The sequence below is a fragment of the Manis javanica genome, chromosome 15 (genome assembly GCF_040802235.1).
Source record: "Manis javanica isolate MJ-LG chromosome 15, MJ_LKY, whole genome shotgun sequence".
Classification (NCBI taxonomy): domain Eukaryota; kingdom Metazoa; phylum Chordata; class Mammalia; order Pholidota; family Manidae; genus Manis; species Manis javanica.
This window is the reverse complement of record NC_133170.1, coordinates 23,154,155-23,173,807: the sequence shown is the minus strand read 5'-3', so window position 1 is coordinate 23,173,807 and position 19,653 is coordinate 23,154,155. Positions and strand designations below refer to the sequence as shown.

At 45.4% G+C, this 19,653-nt stretch overlaps 2 pseudogenes; one reads left to right on the top strand and one right to left on the bottom strand.

Moving 5' to 3' along the window:
* The first annotated feature begins 849 nt into the window (after window positions 1-849).
* LOC108408959 (nicotinamide phosphoribosyltransferase pseudogene) lies at window positions 850-3,619 on the top strand (annotated as a pseudogene).
* A 2,912-nt stretch (window positions 3,620-6,531) lies between these two features.
* LOC140846579 (uncharacterized) lies at window positions 6,532-14,576 on the bottom strand (annotated as a pseudogene).
* Window positions 14,577-19,653: the final 5,077 nt, after the last annotated feature.

Here is a 19,653-nt window from a genome sequence, read left to right as displayed (position 1 = left end):
AAGGGGTGGGAAGCCAGGAAGACCTAAGATGGCATCAGTGACATCCTAATCCCCAGTACTCTTGGGCAGGGCTGGTGTGTTCACTCAATTCCACAAGAAGAAGGCGGCGATGACGGTCAGGAAGTACAGCCACTGGGCCAACAGTGCTAAATATCAGGCACCACCGCACTCAGATTCTGATGATTTGGAGCGAAAATACTGGCACACCCGGCTCTATGGTTCACCAATCTATGGCGCTCACGTCAATGGCTCCTTATTTGATGAAAACACTAAGCCGTGTAACCTCAGACACCTGGGAACCATTGAGGACCTGCTGGAGCAGGAGTACAGGGTGGTCATTGAAGGCGTCAACACATCCTACCTGTACTTTGGCATGTGGAAGACCACGTACGCATGGCACACAGAGGACATGGACTTGTATAGCATCAACTATGTGCACTTATTTTAATGGGCTGGTTATATTGTGTGATATTGGTGAATGATTTGGGGGGATGCTTATTAGGTCCTGGCTGGCTGGCTGGGAGGGGGGATTTGGTTTGCCAGCCGTATCTAAGGATGACTTGGTAGAAACCACCTGGGAAACTGTGTACATGGCTGGGCAGTGCAACCCAAGTTGCTGGGAGAGATGAGCAAGCACAGAAGAGCCATTGTCTTTGCTCTGAGTCTCCACTTCCTTTTCAACACTATATATTTCACATGGTTAATTCATTGATTCATCCCAATAAGCAAGTCCACTACTAAACGAACATGACACCATCAATTGGCAACATGTGCTGTGAAGTAAAGGGGATAGGATGACAGAGCAGAACGGGCAGGGCTGGCCTTCTGCAGGTGACCAGGGAAAGCGTCATGGAGCAGGAGACCTTCCGGAGACCCAGTCGGCAAGTAGGAAGGACCAGAGCTGACTCTCACTTAAAGGAAACAGCAAGTATAATAGACCTCATGTGGAACTTGAAGTTTTTGTTTCCTTGGGTATAGAAAGGAAGCTCATTTGTGTCTGGGGCAGAGGAAGAGGGAGGGAGGCAGGGTCTGAGATACACAGGCGCTTGTGGTTCATGTGAAATATCTGAATTTTTTCAACTTGAAATGAGAAGGCATTGGAAATTTAGAACAGCACTTGACATGAAGTGATTTACACATTTAAACCATCTTCTTACTTCTGTGAACAAGGTGGGGCAGGACTAATAGAACATCTTAAGGAATATAAGTGAGTTACTTAGACTTAAGGATAAGTACTGAAATGCACTTAGGTGGACAGCTGAGAATCAACTTTGGATATGAAAATTTCTCCTAGGAAATTATTTTTAGTGTGTTCGAGGCTAGAAAACATAACCCTCCCATTAATGCAAGCTTGATTTGAGAGCTAATCCCCAATTTTTTGATCAAGCATTTGTCATTTTAAATCTTGTGCTAAGAAAGAAAACAGAACCTCCCAAACTTTGCTCTGCCATTCACAGCCTAGATGGAATCACCTTGGCTTTTCAGAGGGTTCAAAGAGTTGCTGTGAGGCAGAAAGGGGCCAAGTGTGAAGCACTGATCTGGGGGTTGCAGGCCACCAGTTTTATCTGACCGTCAGATGCAAAAACCTGGGATCCAGAAAGACAATAAGGAGAAAGTGATGGGTCAACTATTTGCATCAGGTTGGTTTAAATTAAGAAACATGAGTGTAGCTTCCCAGCAGACAGTGATCATCAGGCTGACAATGTTGTAATTTGCAGGAGAGGCAAGTGATCATGCTTGCAGAAGGGCCAGGGGAGGCTCGACAATAAAGTCTGGAGACTTCAATATCCTACTTTCAATAATGGATACAACAGCTAGACAAAAACATAAGGAAATAGAGACAGGAACAGAGGACATGAACAACACAATAAACCAATTGTATTGAATTGATATGTAGACACTCCACATGACAATAGCCAAATGCACATTTTCCTCCAGGGGAAGTGAAATTTCTTCAAGATAGATTACATGAAAGGCCACAAAACAAGTCTTAAAATTTAAAACAATGGAACTCATTCAACAATGAAATAGAAAAAAGAAAAACTGTGCATAAATCTTGGAGCTGAAGAACACTGGGGCTGCACTGAAGAATTCAATAGAGAGCTACAACAATAAACTTGACCAAGAAGTAAACTAGAAGATAGTGAATTTGAAATTACCTGGTCATAAGAGCAAAAAGAAAAAGGAATAAAGAAGCGTAAGGAAAGCCTACAAGACTTAGGTGAAATCAACAAAAGAAACAATATATGCACTATGGGAAACATAGAAGACAGGAAAGAGAAAGGGATATAAAGTAAATTTAAAGCAATAGTAGCTAAGCCTCCCAAACATGGAGAATTCAGAAATGTACATCCAGACACATGAGGCCCAACTGACCCGGATAAGTTGAAGCCATAAAGGGCGACACTGACACACATGAAATTTCATTTTAAAGAGTCAAAGACAGTAAATGCTGTGAGCCACTGCCACTGTTACCCGCGGCAGAGCTGCAGGGCCTGCCCTCCCCTGGCACCTCCCTCCTCTCCTGCTCTCACTCCTCTGGAGCCAGGACTGCAGCAAGGAGTGTGGTGGCGCCCCTTTCTGTCCTTCGCTTCCGCTCTGGGCGGCCCACGATGCTGAGCTGCCCCGGCTCCAGCCCGAGATGAATGCTGAGGCAAAGGCCCCCAGTTCAGCATCCTCCTGGCTACCAACTACTACAGTGGTGCTCACTATAAACAATACCCATCCAGCACAAGCAACGTTTATTCCTACTGTGAGTGCCGTGAAAAGAAGACAGAAAACTCCACCATGAAGAAGGTGAAATTCAAGGAAACAGTGTTTTATGGGCTGCAGTACATTCTTAATAAGTACTTTAAAGGCAACGTAGTGACCAAAGAGAAATTCTAGGATGCCAAGCAGGTGCGGAGAGCATTTCCAAGATAATTAATGTCTTAAATGAAAAGGGATACAACTACATTCTTGAGAAATATGATGGCCATATTACAATAGAAATAAAAGCTGTTCCCAAGGGCTGTTATTCCCCAAGGAAATGATGCTCTTTGTAGTGGGAAACACAGATCCAGAGTGTTACTGGCCTCCAAACTGGATTGAGAATATTCTTGTTCAGTCCTGGTATCCAGTCACAGGGGCCACACATTCCAGAGAGCAGAAGAAAATTTTGGTCTAATATTTGTTAGACATATCTGGTGACCTAGATGGTCTAGAATACAAGTTACATGGTTTTGGCTACAGAGGACTTTCTTCTCAAGAGGCTGTGGGGTCAGAGAAGAGCCTGCTGCTTGGTTACCCTCAAAGACACAGAGACAGTGGCAGGAAATGCTGTGATTAAAAAATACTTTGGAATGAAAGATCGTTTTTCAGGTTATTCTGTTCCAGCAACAGAACACAGTACCATAGCAGCTTGGGGGAAAGACCAGGAAAAAGATATTTTGAACATTAGTAACACAGCTTTCATCAGTGCCTGTATCTGTGCTCAGATACAGCTGACATTTTTTAATGCCTGTGAGATAATATGGGGTGAAGATCTAAAGACATTTAATACTATCAACAAACAAGTACAGTGGCACCACTAATAATCAGACCTGATTCCAGAAATCCTCTTGACCTCGGTATGGGTTAAATTATATTTCCATAATATCTCACCAGCTTTACTGTATTTGCATATCCTCAGTGGTGGAGAGAAGTTCATCTCCATATCAAAGGATAATTACCTGGGCAACTAAGGGCTTATCTGAACCTGAACGTTTAGGGAGAGGTCCTTGCTTGCTTGCTTGCTTTTGCCAGAGCAGGAGAGAGAGATGGCCCCGGACTGCAGTTTGTAAGCAATAAATGGATTTTAAACTTTATTTCTCCCTTTAACTGATTTCAGTTTTTGAGGTATTTTCTCCCAGGATTGCATCTCCCTGGACTTACATCTGGCGGTAATTAATGGCCACTGTATTATGCCCAAACTTGCGGATCCCATAAGACTACCGAGGAGCCAACACCGATGCAAAAGCATAGAGCCTTTATTCGAGCTAGCTCGAGCTCAATCTCCTATCTGCACTGACTCACTGCGAGATGCCTGAATTTCAAAAGCACAAAGGTTTTATAGGGGGTCTAGGGGCAGTTGGTGGGGTGATGGGTGCAGCTTTGGCTGGCTGGTTGATGAGTTGGTGGGCTTTTTGCTGACTGGTGAGGGGAGAATCCGGGTCCCAATTGGCTGGGGGAGAATATGGGTTCCGACTGGCTGTATCTTGGGTGGGCTGAGGTTAGGTAAGAGTCCGACAGGTATATTTTGTGGTTTACAGCAGCTTAAGATGGCTGAAGACATTTTAAAATACCAGCACTTATGCTAAGGGATGGTCTAAAAGGTAAATTAAATCCTGAGGAAAAACCAAGTCCCTTTCATTCCCCCCTCTCTCTGGATCCTAAGAAGGGACCCAATCATGGGTCTAATGAGGTCCTGCAGTTGTGAGGAGACAAAGGCTGATATTGTTGTCTTAGAACCGTAAGCTGAACTGTATTAACTCTATCTTTAATAAAAGTTATCAGTCTATTGAGGATACATGGTCCAAAGGTAAGCAGGAGTAAAAGGATTACTAGGGGGCCTATCAGGGTGGAGACCAAGGTTGTTAACCACGGGGAACGGTTATACAGAGACTCAAACCATCCTTGTTGTTCCCATTCTTTCTTGCGTTTGGCTAAACCTTCCTGGACCTTTGCCATAGACTCTTTGATAATTCCCGAGTGATCCGTAAAGAAACAGCATTCTTCCCCTAGAGCTGCACATAACCCTCGTTGTTGTAAGAAAACTAAGTCTAAACTTCTCCTATTTTGAAGAACAACTTCTGATAAAACGGTTAAAGATTCCTGAAGGTGGGAGATGGAGGTTTCTATCCTTTTGATATCTAAGTCAATGGCTGCCCTTAAGCTATTGTAATGGGAACTTTGTACAGCTAGAGAGGCTATCCCTGTTCCTGCTCCAGCTAGTCTAATTCCAAATATGGCTGCAAGTGTTAAAGTAGAGACAGGCTCCCTCTTAGTTCGCCTGACTTCGCCTGTATACTGTTGATATATTTCTTCTTCGGGGTGATATAAGATTCTAGGGAGGAGTTGAACTAACACACAAAAACCTTTGGTCTTTTTTAAGACTTGTCCATGAGTGCAGGGTGTGAGGCCTGTGGAGCAGGCCCACCATCCTTCCTGAGGGGGTATGTGGTAATCTGGACTAGAAAGACTAATAGTCTGGTTACATAGAGACTGGTATTTAGAAGGTGGACTCCCCAAGCAAAGGCCTTGCCCAGAAACTGATTGCAAAGTTAATCCCCCAGTTTTTTGTTGCCATCTACACTTGGAGGGATCTGAAGAGGTAGTATAATTACCTAAAAAGGCTATTGCCTCATAATAAGGAGGTTGCATGCCATAACAAAGCCAGCAGGATTGAGTTAAATTGGGCTGAGTTGCATTCAGAAATCTGTAAGTTTCGAGCATAAGTTCCCAAAGTGGATGTGGTGGGGGTTCCTGGGTAAAGGGGACTTGAGGAACCCTCATTAGGTTTGAGGTTGGAGGAGTCTTAAGAGTGGGTGGCAAGGGTGGGTCTAAAGGGGTTGGGCGTTTGAGTGGAGGTATGGGCGCATTTTTTAGAACTGTGTTTGGTCCAATTGCAACAGACCGGTCTCGGATGTTAAGTTTGATTGTGAAAATATTTCCTGGGTCTTTAGCTGACATCCGAGTTTTGTCATATAATCTAATACCCCATGTTTTTCCTTTAGTCCAGTCCACGGATTGTCTGCTCTCTGGAGTGAATTTGATGAGTAGAGGATTGCAGGGACGGTTACCATAGGCATAACAATTGCCAAATTGTCGTTTTCTCTGGATAGAGATTAAATCATGAGTTTTAGCAGGGGTCCAGCTCACTGAACCTGTTGACACACAACCCCAGGATGGGCAATAAAATTGGGTGGGATCTCCGCATTTTTTATCTCTGTCATGACCCGGGCATACATAGAAGTGGTATGCTCTTAACGTTATAGAGCTATGCTCAACATCAGAGAGTAGGGCTTTTAAATCTACGGTAAGGTCAGGGAACCATGTGTTAAGGGGGGCTATTTTTGAGGTTTGGAAAATAATGACGCCCGAAGAAATATCTATAATTTGCCAAGTTAGGTTAAAGGGTTGGTGGGGGTTAGACTTAGTATCAAGGGGGAAGCATAATATTATTAAAGTTAACAAGTGCGGCGCAATCTTAGCTTTAGGGGATTGTCTTTGTCTTGTTGGCTTTTCCATCCTGGAATGTCCTCGAGTATGTTGAAGGGGTCAGCGGGCCAAACGTGGGTGTAGTGGGACCCAAGGGGTGACTCCGTAGACCTTGAGTGTAGTGGGGTTTGTCAGGATCACGATGTAGGGTCCCCTCCAGTGTGGCTGAAGCGTCTCTTGTTGATATCTCCGCACGTAGACCCAATCACCTGGGCGGTAGCGGTGTGGTTCTGGAGGGGGTCCGGTCTCATAAAGGGCCTTCAGCTTAGGCCAGACCTGGTCATGGGTCTGTTGCAACATTTGGAGGGAAAAAAGGAGTTGCTGATCATCAAATTCAACAAGTACTTCGGGTTTGAGGTTTGGAATAATGGGTGGAGGAATGCCAAACATGATCTCAAAAGGAGTAAGTCCCATCTTATATGGGGAGTTGCGCACCCGATAAAGGGCAAAGGGGAGGAGAGTCACCCAGTCCCAGCCAGTCTCTAGGGCTAATTTAGTTAAGGTCTCTTTGAAAGTTCTGTTCATTCCTTCTACCTGTCCCAAACTTTGGGGCCAATATGCACAATGTAATTTCCAATCTCCCCCAAGAACCTGTGCTACTCCTTGTGTTACCTTGGAAGTAAATCCTGGTCCACTGTCTGAGCCTATCTTAGCAGGAAAATCATACCTTGGCAGGATGTCTTCTAGCAGTTTCTTGGCCACTGTCTGTGCTGCTTCACGCTTGGTGGGAAACACCTCGGTCCAACCTGAAAAAGTATCTACAAACACCAGCAAATACCTGGACCCGTATTTTCCAGGTCTTACCTCCATGAAGCCCACTTCCCAATAGGCGCCTGGTCTTTCTCCTAGAAGTCTGGCACCAGGGTTGGGCACATGTGAAGTTGCATTTGTCAGTTGGCAAGCCTTGCAGCTTGCCACAATCTGTCCAATTTTGGATTGAAAATCCCTGATAGTGATGCTAGCATGTTGCACCAAGTCTTCCATTTTTTTCGTCCCCATGTGTGTAGCCTGATGCATTTTGGTCAGGACGCATCTTCCCAACTCCTCTGGTAGGATGATACTGCAGTCGGCAGCTCTCCACCACCCATATAAGTAGTTAGTCATGGGCAGCTGCTTGATCCATTTTGTCATCAGTGTAGGAGGGGGGGCGTCTGGCAGGTTGGGGGCACCCGGGTCTAGCAATGTGGTCACTAGGTCATGGTCCACAGAAAGGGCTTCCTGTTTGGCACATTGGTCAGCCAAATTTATTTCCTCTGGCAACTGGGGTATCAGATTTTTGTTGGCCCAGGCAATGAATTATTGCCAGTGCTTTGGGTAGCCAAAGGGCCCATAGGAGGTCGAAAATTTCTTCCTTGTTTTTGATGGTTTTTCCTTCGGCAGTCAATAGCCTCCTCTCTACAGATGGCCCCATGTATGTGGGCAGTGGCAAATGCGTACTACTGTCTGTATAGACATTAAGGCATTTGTCTTTGGCCATAGTCAATGCTCTGGTTAGTGCGATCAACTCTGCCCGCTGGGCTGAAGTCCCTGGATCCACTGGCTCTGCCCAGACAGTTTCTGTCTTGGTTGTTACAGCCGCCCCTGCATACCTCACTCAGTCTTGCATGAAGCTGCTTCCATTGGTGTACCAGGTGGCATCTACCTCTGCCAGTGGCTGATCTCGCAGGTCAGTTCTGAATCCGTGAACGTGAGCCAGGATCTCCCCACAGTCATGAAATGGTGCCTCCCAGTCTGGGTTGGGGAGGAGGGTGGCTGGATTCAGCAAAGCGGGTATCTGGAACAGAATTCTGGCAGAGTTTAAGAGCAGTCCTTGGTAATGTGTTAATTGGGCATTACTTACCATCTCTCTGGTGGCTGTTTGAGCACACCCTCAATAGCATGTGGGGTGATGACATATAATTCTTGTCCCAATGTTAATTTGTCTGCATCTTTGACCACGGTAGCTACCACAGCGATGATTTGCAGATGCGGGGGCCACCCAGCAGTGACAGCGTCCAGCCACTTGGAGAAATAAGCTATGGGCCTATGTACTGTATTAGCACCCCTTTTGCCACTCCCTTACTTTCATCTATGTATAGGTAGAAAGGTTTGGTTAAATCAGGGAGCCCCAGTGCAGGTGCAGAGAGTAAGGCCTGCTTAAGACTACTGAATGAGTTTTCCATGGTCTCTGTGCATGTAAAGCCGCTTTTCTTTAGTGGCTTCATAAAGGGGGTCTAGCTATTTCTGCAAAACCTGGGATCCTCAATCGGCAGTATCCTGCGGATCCCAGGAATTCACGCATTTGGTGGACATTTTGTGGGCACGGTATTCTTAAGATAGTCTCTTTTCTTGCTTCCATAAGTCCCCCTTTTAATTTACAGCCTAAATAGCTTACCTCCATCTTGCAGATTTGGGCCTTTTTGGCCAAGGCTTGGTAACCCAAGGCCCCCAGTGTAGAAAGCAGGTCCTTGGTGCCCCACAGGCATTATCTCCTGGTCTTCAATGGCTACCAGGATATTATCTACATACTGTCAAAGAGTTAATTCTGGGTGCACAGATCGGAACTCACTTAGATCTTCATGTAGGGCCTCATCAAAGATGGTGGGTGAGTTCTTGAATCCTTGGGGGAGTCTGCTCCAGATGAGCTGGCCGCTAATTCCTTTTTCTGGGTCCATCCATCCAAAGGCGAAGATGTTCTGGCTCTTAGGTGCCAGTGGCAAGCTGAAGAAGGCATCTTTTAAATCTAGGACTGTATACCAGGTTCGGATAGGGGGCAATGAGCTGAGGAGGGTGTACGGATTTGGGACCGTCGGGTGTACGTCTGTCACCCGCTTGATTACCTCATGCAAGTCTTGGACTGGTCAGTAGTCAGTTGAATTTGGTTTTTGGACTGGCAATAGGGGGATATTCCATGTCAACTGGCAAGGTTTTAATATGCCCTACTCGAGCAGTCTTATGTGAGGAGTGATTCCAATTTTTGCCTCGAGTGGCATTGGATATTGTCAGACCCTGACTGGATCTGCACCTGGTTTCAATTCTATGAATATTTCCAGTCTATGTTGAGCTAATCCCATTCCCCATCTTGGCCCAGGCTTACGGAAATGTCTGTAGCCAATATTCTAGGTCAGGCATCGGTGATAAGGGTGCCTGGTGCAGGTGGTACTCATCCTTGAGGCTTATAGTGAGCACCTGTATTTGATGTCCCTCTTTGTTTAGAATTTTTGTCCCTTCAAGGTGGAAGCTGATTTGTGACCCCACCTTGGTGAGCAAATCTTGGCCTAATAAGGGGTAGGGGCATTCTGGAATGACCATGAATGAGTGGGATACCCGGCCCATGCCGAGGTCCACCATTCTTCGGGTACTCCATGAATATTGTTTCATCCCAGTAACTCCCTCTATCCATGAGGTTTTATATGCCAATTTTCCTTGGGGTTGTAATAGGACAGAGTGTTGAGCTCTGGTGTCCACAAGGAATTCTATAGGTTGCCCCTCCACTTTTAGAGTTACCCTGGGCTCGGGGAAGGGTGCCGAACCCCGTCGCCTCTAGTTGTCATTGTCCTCGGTGCCCAGGACAGTAATTTGGGTCTCTTGTTAGGACAGTATTTGATCCAGTGGCCTTCCTCTTTGCAGTATGCACACTGGTTCTTGTTTAACTTACGGCGGTTCCCTCGGGTGGGGTCTTCCTTACCTTGTCCAGTGGCCAGTTTCTTAAGGTGTGTCTGTCGTTCCTGAGGGCTATCCGCAATCATAGCCAGCAGTATCTTAGCCAAGGTTCAAGTTTGGCAGTCGTTTATTCTTGTCTGTTGTTCCTCCGGGCTCTCTCAATTGTCAAAAACTCTTTCTGCCACAACTACCAGGTCCTGTAAGCTCTTTTCTCCTAATATCTCTACTCTCTGTAATTTTCTCTTTATGTCTGGAGTGGCTTTGGTTAACGAAACCATGACTGTAGCAGCTCTATTCTCTGGAGATACAGGATCCATGGGGATGTACTGTCTGAAGGCCTCCATGATCCTCTCTAGAAATGCCTCTGGGCTTTCATCCCTGCCTTGTTGAACATCATATACTTTAGCCAAATTAGTGGGCTTTCATGCAGCCGCCCTGAGACCTGCCAACAGAGTCTGGCGATAGACCCGGAGTCTCTCCTTACCTTCTGCTGAATTATAGTCCCACTTCGAGTGAGAGAGAGGAAAAGCAGCATTTATGAGATCTGGGTTCTGGGTGGGCTATCTGTTGTCACCCAAAACCAACTTCGGGCTTCCAGATGGATCCTTTCTCTCTCCTCAGTGGTAAAAAGAACCTGTAAGAGCTGTTGGCAATCATCCCAAGTGGGCTGATGGGTAAAAAGAACAGTGTCTAAAAGGTTAATAAGAAATGCAAATCAAAACTACAATGAGATCTCAATTCAAATGTTAAAATGGCAAGTTCAAATTGAAGACAAAAAATAACTGTTGGCAACGATGCAGAGAGAAGGAAACCCTCATACACTATTGTTAGGAATGTGAACTGCTGTTATCCACTATAGGAAACAGTACATGGGCTCCTCCAACAATTAAAAATAATATAATACCGTATAACTCAGCAATTCTGCTTTAGGAATAAGGAAAATAAAAATACTTATCTGAAAAGATGTATGTATCTCTATGTTCATTGCAGCATTATTTACAATAGTCAAGATACAGACAGAAGCAGCCTAAATGTCCATACATGAATGGGTCAAGATGTGTCACACACACACACACACACACACACACACACACACACACACACACACACACACGCGTGCAGCATATTACTCAGCCATAAGAAAGAAAATAAATCCTGCCATTCAGGCCATCAACAATCTAAGTCGCCTTTGGAGCACGTGCCATTGACAGGAGGTGCTGTGAACGGTCCTTCCCATCTGTGGCCTTCTTCCCCGGTAAAACACAACTCCAAGTAATCACAAGAGAAACATCAGGTTAAATACAACTGGAAAAAAATTCTACAAAATTGATGAAGAACCATGAAAATGGAAAACATCATCCAAAACAAAGAATGTCTCAAAAACTCTAACAAAGAGTGTCCCTAGGGAGATAAGATCACTAAATGTAATCAGCTATCCTGAGAGGGATCTTAGGGGAGAAAGGGCACAACTAGGGAAATCTGAGAAAAAGAATGGATGGTGAATGGTTACAATGCAGCAACACTGTTTCCTTAATTTTAACAAGGAACTATAATGATGTGAGAGTGGAAGTGGTCTGAGCAACGGTGAAATCCTGCACTACCTTTGCAAATTTTCTGTAGACCTGGAACTGTCCTAAAAGAAAATTGTATTAACACTTTTCATATTCTAACACATAGTATTTCTAAACTACTAGAAATTACTATTAATTTTGATTGTCACCTAGTTCTACTGTTTTGTTTCTTAAAGACAGTGTTTATGACACAAAGAAGTAAATAACCCAGGAAGATACATAATTTCCAAACTATGCTACAGTTTTCATTTTCAGTGGATAATGCATGTGCATATTTACTTATTATATATTATGTTAATTGAGAGGGTTTTTTAAGTTGTTTCACTGGTATGGCTGTGTGTGGGTCACTCTCAAAAAGTCATGTCATCCAAAATGCATGTAGAGATTCAGACACTATGGTGTCTATTTCACCTCATGGTTGAACATTCAAAAGGCTGTTGTAGAAACAAAAAATAAAATACTTCAGTGTGACTGGCTCACAGGTATTCCAAGAATACTTGTATATTTCAGCAGTAATGGAACAGAATAAAAATCTCTAACTCAAATATTCAATTACAATTATGAGAACAGAAGGTATGACCATTAAGAGATTCAATGTTTTGTCTTGATATTTTCTGATCAGAAAACATCTAAAAAGTATTCAAACATCATGTCCCAGGTGAGAGTGAGCAAACAGTGACAAAATCAAAGAATTACAGGTGTTCAACTATACTCCAATTGATTGTAGATGTTGCTATGCTGTGTGCCAGACATGATACCTAAGAAACCACACAGAATTATTCAAAGCTAAAATGCTGGTATGCTCCCCAATTTACTGCAACTTACATGTTGATAGAAATCCTTTAGCTAATGATGTAGATAAAGATAAAAATTGATCTGTCCTTCTGTGCTTACAATTCAAAAGGAATATATAATGCACCTAAGAAATCAGGTTAGATCCAAAATACAACTGAATATAAAAAGCTAATACTTTTCATACACTTCTGATTGCACAAGAGAAGTAGCCCAGCATGAGTATGTCAGAGGACAAGGTATGTTCATGTAACAACACTGCCATCACCACAGACTGAAAGGAAAAAAAACATGGACAGGGTGTACCTGCAGTAATTATTAGTAAATAGTAAAATGATAATGCTAACGGAAAAACACTCATGGTCACAGTTATTACACATGAGCAACTATGGAGTTTGCACTAAAAGTCAGAAGCCATTACTCCTCTACTGTGTATGTCATCACGCCCAATTTGTATCTTTTTCAGCTGATCATCTGAAGACACAAACTATGATAAGCTTAAAAACATTACACAACTGATTAAACAGGTTTTGTTAATTGAATCACCAGATGGGATATTTTCAGCTTTGTCCTTGAAAGTACTTTAAGTATACTTACAAACACCCAATGGTCATCAAGATCAAATGCATCAGCCATTGCCCAATGCAAAATATACACTGAACAGATACTAAAAGTGTACATGTATGTAAGCATATGTGAATCAAGAGCACACATTTTAAAATTCCAATAGTATAAGTTGAAAATAATATGGAATCAAAAACCAAACAGGAAAATACACAATACCGACATCAGAAGCATCTCGGTGCACAGGGACAGCACCTTTTTAGGCAGTTATCATGACGGGATGATACTGCAAACCAAGTGGACAGTGTTTATGAGGCCCTCCAACAAAACATCCTGACTTTATGTAAAGACGCCTACCTTTAGAAGGCCTCCCTCCCAACCTTGCTTACAACTCAAGTGAGGAGGTAATTTTTATATTGGAGGAATGGAAAGCTTTTAACAGGACACAGGAAACTTGGATTTAGAAATAAATGGAAATTACGGAAGTGACAAATGAAAAACCTCCCACTAAACATATCAATTCTTAATACAAAGAGGATCATAACCAACAGCAGAGACTACAGATACCATCATGTTATTGTTTGAATGGAAACATACAAAATTCAACTAAATGCCATCAGATTTGCATTTTTAACAGGCAAAAAATGCATGTGCAATGAAGGTATCTCATTGTCAAAGCAGTTGTGATCTTGGTTCTTAACTATTCTGAAGGTTTACGTTCTCAGGTATTCCATTCTCAGTGGTTTCCAGCAGTACGCAATGGTCGGTATTTTAAGAACAACCACTGGGTTTTGATCATCTCAATCTAACTGAGGATGTTATATTACACTCAAAAATATTGGGTACCAACCTGGGTTCATCAGCTTTTAATAATACTAATCACACTGGAATTCAGGAAGAAATGTTCAATGAGCCAGTATTTTTCAGTATTTCATATTGTCACTGCATTATTAGATAGATAAGCATATCTTAAAGACATTACAGATCACTTATCTTCTTTGAAAGCCAGGAAGTGAAATTACAATGAATTCTGCATTTCAGAAACTTAGAATATTGAAGCTTAAGATAATGTATTTTACTACAACCCCTCTTGGTCCATAGTTTTTCAAACACTTTCACATTATAACAAATATCAACTATTAAAAATTAATCAAGCCGTGTACAGACTACTCAAATTTGCCTTTCCACTGGGGGTCCTCTACGTCGAGGCCAGGGACACCCACGCCCCCACTCTAAACATCTGTAAGTCCCAAGATCACGTATGTCTGCTACATGACTGTCCCTGTTTCCCTCCCTCTGAAGCTCTGCAGGGATTTCTCCCACAAAACCATCCTCAGTCCCTAATGAACAAGACAGCACCCTGGGAGTCTGACCCACTGAGCCCCTTCCCTAGGGAACCTGCCAGAAAACAGAAGAACTTTCACCTGCTGTGAAAGTCTCCTTACCTGAAGATGTAGAGAGTCAGCCACGGGGGATGGCACAGAAGGGAAGGCTCTGGTCTGCAGCTGAAGGTCAAAGGCCTGGAGAAGCGGCGGCCCAGCCTCCTCCTCTGCATTCAGGACACAAAGGGGGTGTGTTCACGGGGACCCTGCTGCACGCTGTCCCGAGCCAAGGCCCTGCAGGCGCCTCCACGCTGGGTCCTTCTGAAATGAAAAGAAAGCCCTGAAGGAAGGCGCCATGCGCTCTACCTGCTTCACAAAGACTGGGTTTTTGCTCCCTGTCCTGGCCACGGGGAACCACAGGACTCCAGACATCACTCTGGTTGTCCATGGGCGCCCCCTGCTGGCAGTCAAGGTCAGCGCATGGTTATAGGAGGAAAAACCAGAACCACCTCTTCTTCTAAAGCATCCTTTCTGCAACTAGCAAAACTTGCAGTCAACACAAAAAGTGTGACTTCTATGAACCTGCATCAACATCCAAGCAAGAAGTTTTTTAGAATCCAAAACAGTGTATGTAATGAAAATATTAATGCCTAAAAATGATGACAGTGCTGATCAAATGTTATTACTACCACCACTGCTACTAATGAAAACAACAAAATTAGCAACATGGGAGGTTAGAGTGCATACTCCCATATTCAGTCAGCACCTGTGCCCTGAGTACTCAGCTGCACCAGGGCAGGAAGACGCAACAAGGCCCCTGCCTGCAGGAGCTCCCGGGGGAAGTCACGGGGGAAGATGGACAAAAGCCACAAAAACACCACCATGTGGATGAGAAGAGCAAGTGCTCTGTAGGGGAACAGCAGAGCACCGCGTCCCGAGCTCCACTAGATGGAGCTTAGCAGGCTAAGCTGAGGTGCCATTCTGATTTTAGCAGTGGGACAAGAAGCAGCCCTGCACAAATCCCAGTGAGTTAGCCTGGCAAGAGGCACAACCTGCAGACACATGGAGACAGAGGCAGTTTTGCCGGAGTGGAGGTGACAAGGAGGGGGCTGGCACAGGGGCAGGGGAGCAGGGGCGGGAGGGGTGGGCCAGGGCCTGGTGTGGTACCACAGCATGAACAACCAACCGCTGCTGCTGTGGGACTTCTCCCCAAACTCAGTGGCTCAACCAACATTTACCCTCCCAGTTTCAGTGGACCAGGAATCTGGCAGCTCTCAGCCAGGAGCTTCCGCCAGACTCTCGGGAGCTGAGGCTGCAGGTCAAACCCAGACAGGACCTGGTTCCCTCAGCGCCCGAGCTCATGTGGGGGTGTAAGCAGGGGTGAGTCTGGAAGGGGAGGCCTGTGTTCTTGTGTCTGTTCGGCTCCCTCAGTGCTTGGCCACGAGGGCCTCTGTATCACAGTTCTTAACATGGAGGCTTGGTCCCGTGAGAGGGAAGGACAGAGAACACGGGTCAGGGTGAGCAGGTAGGACAGCACTCACATTTTATGACCAGATCTTTCAAGTGGTACACAGTCACATGTACTGCAAAGCCCAAAGCTAGAACAAAAGTTCACGCCAGCTCCAGTCCAGGGACAGAGCAGGCTCACGACACAGCTCTCACCACTGCAGCTCACATGCCAAAACAAGTAACCCACCAGCCCCACTTCAGAGCCAGGGCCTCTCCCAGTCACCTCTCCTGTGACACACGAGGCTCAGCACAGGCACCTACACAACAGGCCCCTGCAGCAGCTGCGGACCCAGACCCAGAGCAGGCTCAGTACACAGCTTCCACGCAGGCTCCAGGGCCAGAACCCTGGCCCACAGCAGCAGAGCAGCAGCCCAGCCCCTGGGGCAGCAGGGGGTGCAGGCACAGCACCAGGGCAGCCCCTTCCTGCCCTGTGCACGCAGCCTCCTCCTCCGTGTTCTCATCGGACACCAAAGGCTTACTCCATTTCGTCTTACAATGTGCACCTCACATGACATGTAACTCTTGGATTCTGGTACACTGTCCCTTTCAGTGGCAGGAAGTACAGGCACAGTGTTGCCCCACCAACAGCACTAGCCAGTTCCAGAGCATCTTCATCAGGGGCAAATCCTGTCCTTATGAATCAGGAACTCCTCACTCCCTGCCATTGTCCCTGGCAACCACCAATCATCCTGTCTCCACTGATTTCGCTCTTCCAGATTGTTCAGAAAAGTGGAATCATACAGTATGTGGCCTTTCGTGTCTGGCCATAAAAGCTATGGAGAGAGTAAGTTAAAAATTCTTTCATTTTTAATACAAATAACAGAGTTCACTAAGAAAGATCCCTGATGGATCAAAGAGGATGAACAGAAAATGAAGCCCCAATATTAAATTAAGATTTCATTAACCTGGAATAAGGACTGCTTTTCTATGTATGAAACGGGAGTCAGAAAATGAAAGGGTAATGTCTGGGTTAGTGAAACACATTTAAAGGCTTTTATTTTCCTGCATATACAATGTTTAAATTTTCCTCATGTAAGTATTAAAATTAAAATCAGAAATGTTTCCACTGATTTCTAATGTTATGCTTACTAAGGCATATTGTTTTTTTACCTTTATAGCAGTTGATGTTAATTTAGTGAATTAATGATTTAAATAACAATAAAAGATACATTCTTTCTACCAAAATCTACCAGCAAATAACAAATGATATTGATCATTCCAGGCGTTTGCCTTTATGTGCACTCATGCCTGATGTGTGTGCGCGATGGGGGTGAGGGAATGTGCTCTTCCACCCTCAGGCCCCACAGGTGACACATGCAGTCAGTCTTGTTCCACTCGCTCCTTCCCAGGGGACACATCCATTTACCCAGCAGTCCCACTGTCAACTCTTGAGCCATTTCCAATATTTCACTCATAATTACAGGGCGAGTACACCTGTGTCCATCCACCTCTGTACTTTTCACTCTGGTCGCTATGAGGGGAACACCAGGAACACAACTTATACACATTTTTTTAAGGTGTTGGCTCACCTTAAATAAGTTTCAAATACCTAAGGTGTCCATTAAGTCTCAACCTTGTTTGGGAAACAGGGCCCACAGCCACACTGCCGCAGAGACCCGAGGAGGGATGGTTGCCACGCCAGGAGTGAGGCCATCAGGGCACCTGGAGGGACCTGTGGAGCAGGGAAGAACCTGCCCAGTCCCCTCCTGCAGGACCTCTCAGAGGTACCCTGCTCCATGTCTTGGAAAACACCTCACCCAGGCCCCTTCCCATGACACAGCCCAGTCATGCCCTGGCCGTAGCCCAAGCCACCCCAGGCCCTTCTGCTCATACCTCAGCTTCTAAGCACAGCAGCCAGGTCCTGCTTCCAGGCCAGTGGAGGGTGCAGGCCAGGCCCCTGCTTGCTCCCCAGCACCTGGCTTAGGCCCCCTTCTCTCAGGAAGGAACCTGGAAGGGCAGGTCAGTAATTATACATATGACCTTTAATGTGTTCATGCAGGTGATGGCTCTGAGCTGCAATGACAAGGACCCCTTGAGCTTGAGGGAGCAAAAGAGCCCTTAACAAAGCACATCAGGAGCTCTCGGAACCTGCGGGATGAACAGAGCATCAGCCAGAGGCTCGGCACCGGGCACAGCCCCTAAAGAGTCTGCAGCTCTTCCAGCAGTGACCCCTCTGCTGCATTTGTCAGCCTACAACCACAGGAAACACAAAGATAAAAAAGGAACTTATGATGGAGAGAACAAAGTTGCAAGCAGTGTCTACAAAGAGTAATTGTCAACTAGCCTCTGAGAATAGCCTGCCAAGTGTTTCTATGCAATTTCAGATGGGTTTTGCTTAAAACGTGGTTTGGACTACTCTGAGCCGAGAAGTTAATTAACACAATAAACCCAGACAGGGAAGCAAATAACCGCAAATGGTGTGTCTCCTACACATCAGGCCAAGGAACAGGGGCTTTATTTACTACATCATTTCATCTCAACATGATTAATTTGACCTTACCACCTTTGTACATGAGTAAAAAATTACTTCAGAATCACTAAACAGAAATGCAAAGATGTCACTATTCCTAGAATTCCTGCCACCATCACCCAACTCTTTTTTGTTCAGCACCTTTTTCATATGAATAGAAGCAGCTCTAAAAGCTACTGTTATTTCAAATAGAGCCACTCACATCCAAACACCGAAATGCACTGGAACATCACCTCCACCTTTAAAGCAGAGAGGGGAGCAGTTTCCCAGCAACCTAGCTGGCCTGCCACCTCAGCAAGCCCAGAGACCACTGGCTCACTCCAGCAACAGATGTCCCCAAAAGATGACTCCCTTGCCTGTGACTACACATGCTCTCTGGAGACCCAGCAGGGCCACCAAGGCAACATGAGTGCACAGACTCAAACTGGGCCTGCACCTGCATCAGCTCTGGCAGACCAGCCAGGGTGCGCCCTGTGGGGCCTCGGAACCCCCTGCACCATAGGCAGCCACCAGGAGAGCAGCCGCAGGGCAGAGCACCCAGAGGGCCCCAGCCCACACCTGTTGGAGCTCCAGTCCGCCATCCAAACCCACCAGGCACATGCAGTCTACCCAGGTGACACTCCCTCCCAAGGCCACTCCTTCAAGACTGGGAGAGGCAGCTAATTCACAGAAACAGAGGAAACCAAGAAGGGGAGGAGACAGAGGAACATGCTCCTAATGACAGAACAAGACAAAGCAGGAGAAAAACCTAGAGGAAATGGTGTTAAGCCATCTATCTGATGCAGAGTCCAAGGTAATAGTGACAAAGATACTCAGGAAACCTGAAGGGAGAGTGGATGAGCTTGGTGAGAACTTCAACAAAGAGACAGGAAATAAGAAAAACAACCAATCAAAGCTGAAAAGGAAAGTAACTGAGAAGGAAACTACATTGGAAGGAATCAGTGGCAGATCAGAGGGGCCAGAGTGGTGCAGCAGCCGGAGGATGGAGGACAGGGTGGAGGGGAGCACGCACGCTGGCCACAGACAGGAAAGGACATCTCATGGCACAAGGACAGCCTCAGTGACCTCGACCAGAACATCAAGCCCACCGACATCCACATGACAGGAGTCCTGGAAGGAGAAGAGACAGAAATTCATTTGAAGAAAGAACAGCTGAAAACCTCCTGACCTGGGAAAGGAAACAGACGTGTAGGCCCAGCAATCACAGACAACCCCCAAACAAGAGAAACCCAAGGAGGCCACAGCAAGACCCTGAGAATGAAAATGTGTGAAAGTTTCAACACAGAGTCAAAGGCAGCAAGAGAAAAGATGCTGGTGACCTGCGAGGGGAACCCCATCATGCTCTCTGATAGGAGCTCCAGTCAAGGACCCTCTAGCCAGGAAGGTCACCCGGACCTGAAGAAGAGATCAAGAGTCTCCCAGAAAAACAAAGTTGAACAAGTTCACCACCAGTGAAATGAAACTTTAAAGTTAAATGGACTTGTTTAAACACAAAAGGAAAAGCGGTGTTGTAGAAGAACACTATCATAGGATACTAATTTTACTC